The sequence below is a fragment of the Crocodylus porosus genome, unplaced genomic scaffold, assembly GCF_001723895.1.
Source record: "Crocodylus porosus isolate Cpor-Errol unplaced genomic scaffold, CroPor_comp1, whole genome shotgun sequence".
NCBI classification, from domain to species: Eukaryota; Metazoa; Chordata; order Crocodylia; family Crocodylidae; genus Crocodylus; species Crocodylus porosus.
In genome coordinates, this window is record NW_017728886.1 from 38,264,188 (window position 1) to 38,268,106 (window position 3,919).

The following is a 3,919-nucleotide window of genomic DNA, read 5'->3' on the forward strand; positions in this document are numbered from 1 at the left end:
TTTGATTAACAGTCGACTTCAAGGTTACATAAATGTGAGAGTGCTGCGCGGCAGTTATACAGAAAAGGAAAAATAATGTAAAGTCTTTGCTAAAAACTATAAGTTACATCTCATACCTTGGGGGTCTTCAAGAGGAGACTGGACAAGCACCTGGCTGGGGGTCACATGACCCCAGCACTTTTTCCTGCCACTGGGAGGGGGTTGGACTCGATGATCCATTGGGGTCCCTTCTGACCCTAGCATCTGTGAATCTGTCTGTGTGTGAATAAGCATGTCTATATGCAGCCTAAAAGTCCCCATGAGCCAGGAACTAGAGAGTAGGGGGCTTCACCCAAGTGTCTGGGTCAGGGTATCCAAGGAGAATTCAAACATAGGCATGCTTTTTTAAAATCCCTGCATGCTGGACCTCCCCAGCTGCCACTTCCACAGGTGCTAGGGAATGTAAACAAGCAGGCATGTAGCTGTGGCTCCTAGCTGCAAGTCTACTTTTCAAAGATGCAGAGCACTTTGAGCCTCACATCGGAGAGATATTTCTTGGTGTCAGGCTCATGGAACCTCCCACGCACACCCATCTGACTCCAAGGATTGAGCCAGGGTGACTGTGTTAGGACTGTCTGGCTGCCCCATGCTGGATCCCTGTGCTCAGCTGAGCATTGGGATCCAACACAGGGAAGCTGGCACACCATCAATTTAAATTGTGATGCAAACATGTTATATGAGGAACCTCTTTGTGGCTTGTTTGCTATTGTGCCTTTTTACTGTGTAAAACCCGAAAGCTTGCTTAAAATTTTTTGCCCTAACTGTTTAAGTTGGTCTAATAAAAGAGATCCAATTCACTCAAAGAACCTTGTCTTTTTACTGTGTGGCACTTGTTATTTATGGAGTGATTTACATGATAATCATGCCATAAATGCAACATCTGTCAGGGCCATATCACATCATCTGCTGTAACTCTGGACAAATCTCCACATTCTGCCTTCCACAAACAAAGCATGTGTCTTATTTGGGGTCATGTCGCATGTGAGCAAGTACCATAATGTGTAGCAGTAAGGAAGTTATATATAAAGATGTAGCCTATACGTAAAGTGGAAGCACAGTATGGAATCTTCAGAAAGTTTCTAGAGGCTCCTTAGCAAACATTTTAAGCATACATGCACTAATGCAAAATGCTATATGTTGTGTACATATTTTGGCAGTTTATTTATAAACTAATGCACATATGGTTCTTAAAGGACTTCTTTAAGAATGTAAGAAGTGTTGCACTGGTCTGACTAGGGACCCATCGACCCTCATATCCTGTCTCTGACAGTAGTAAGTGGTAGATGCTTTAAAGAGGAGAGTACATATAGAGCATGTTTAGTGTAATTCCTCCACTATCGTGCCTTCCTTGGCATCAACCATCATTGGTTTTAGAAAACTATCGATAACTAAGTCTCTTTCTAATTGTGACTGCTAATTTGGAGCATCATGTATGTATAGTTAAGGTGTTTTGCTCTCCTGCCTGCCCATGCATTACTTTGCAGTTGTTAACTTTTGAAGTTCATCTGCCACATTTTTGCCTACTTGCTTAATTTTAAGACCTTTTCCTGTAGCTGCTTAACAACACTTTGAAGTTTTACTGCCTGGAATAATTTAATATAATGTGAAAAATTTAAGATCTCACTGTGCATTCCCCTTTATGAGAGCATTGAACAGAAATGGCCCAGGACCATGAGGGACCCCACTATTGGAGTTCCAAATGTCAAGGTGTGAAATCAGCTGTTTTCAAAGAAGCTGAAAGGAAAGTATTGAGTTCTTCAAGAGATAACTTTGGAAAAAGGGAGAGGAAAGGCAAATCTTAATATTTTTCACCTCATTTTCTCTCTCCAACATTCAAATAAGCTGATGGTTGCATGCTTACAATCTATACTCCCTACAACGCTTTAAGTTTTATGTTGAAAGTTTGTTAAGGGATACTTCAACCTGACTGAGAATAGGAGTTTAATATAGGAGTGTCCTCTTGTGTATAGCTATGCCATCATGTCATTTATACATAAAAGTCTGAACACACTCTTCATTAGAGACAGAAATTCTGTAGCTGTGTGAAGCTATTTCAGTCTTGGATCTTCAGCCACTTTTGAAAAGACTTGATGCTGGCCGTAGACACAACAGCAGGAAAATTTCCCCTTGTGTTCTAAGGGTAGACAGTTTGTCTCTAGTTTTCATGTGTACTGTGTCATAAAAAGGTGCGTCTCTCTCAGGCAGTGGATAGACATTCATTTGTAGTATTACAAGTGCCTCAGCACTTACAGCACAGCAAATACTGAGCTCTCTGAGGGATGCACATCTATTTTCAATCATCTGGCTAGATGCAAAGTCACCATAAAGTTATGTTCTCTGGCAGGAGTAATAGAGAGTTGCTCCTTTGCTTCCACCTCTGTTCCCCTGTCCTTCCACCTGTGAACCTTAGCAATGGGTGTTATCATTGACAACCTACCCTCTCCTCCACTAGGGGAGGGGGGACCACAGGGCAGGCTGTCAGTCTGACAGCTCACCACCTTGCCTGAGTAAGTTTTTCAAGGAGGGTTACTGCTGTCCCAGTTACTGGAACAGCAACATCTTGTTTGACAGCTCACTGCCTTCACTTCCCCACCCTGTGATAGCAGCAACAGCTATTTCTGTTGCTGGTACTGGGGTACCAGCTGTCCTTGCTGTTAAAGCATCAGTCCCATCACAAACAGGCCAACAGAGCTGTAGTCCCTAGTCTTGGACAGGTGTTGCATATACTACTACAAAATGTATTGCTCCAGGAAAATTCCTGCTTCAAACAGGAACACTGCTGTAGCAGTTGGACTGTTTTTGTAGCAGTTTTCTGGGGCCTATGAATCTGCCCCCCCCCACCTCCTTTTTTTATATTACTGCAAAAATGATGTCTATTCATAGCCTCAGGCAATCTCTTCCCCCTTCCACCCATCCTACCCCAAGATCCAGCTGTTCTATCCAAAGAATGGGCTATATGTTATCTTCTTAAATAACATTCATGTGACTTCTGCTTTCTCAGCCAATTGCATGAGAATATTAAGTAAAGCTGTCGGGTTCTATTTTAATGATCACATCTAAGATCAATTTGTTCTCTTCTGTTCACCACTTGGTGATGATACTCAGATAACCATGGGTACCCAATTGGTCAAGAGCCAGAGTATAATTTATTAATATGGAACTTATCTAAACAGACTTTTAACTTTGACACAAAAGTATAAATGATAACTTTTCATATATAGCCAAGCCCCAAATTATCTGTCCAAGGAGGTTGTATGTTGTATATAGAAGGTTTTAATTGTAATTGGCTTGGAAGAATACTGAATACTTTCAGCATCTATAGAACCTAAGAATGGGTGGAAGATTAATATTGCAGAAGAAGATGGTGGGTGGGTATCAATCTTCTGTACTTTCTGTAAATACAGTTGCTTGGTTTCTGATATTGAACAATTTGCTTTCTGTACAAAGGGGTAGTTCTCCACAATGTGTTTTTGTAAGGAGATGCTCAGTCCCCTTCTCTGGGTATAACTATGCAGTTCTGAAAAAGTTAGGATTTTAGCATGGGGACAGGGTCCCAGATCCTTAGTTACCTTGGTATCTCTTTACCTCTGTCTACCATGTGGGCATTACTGCCGTTCTCAAAATCATGACTACAGTGTTGCTAACCCCATCAGTTCCTAGCATCCACAGGCACTTAATTTTCTGGTAATAAGTGTGTCCAAAGCCACCTAAGCACTGATAGTCAGCCACTGCTAATAAGCTGCTTGGAGCATTAGTTCAAATTGACCTATTGCCACCCAACCAGGACAGCTCTGGAGCTTATTCCAGTGTAGGGAGCAGCTTCCCCACAAGGACCAGGGCTGTTCCTGGAGCCCATCCCCTTATTGGGAACTTGAAAGGG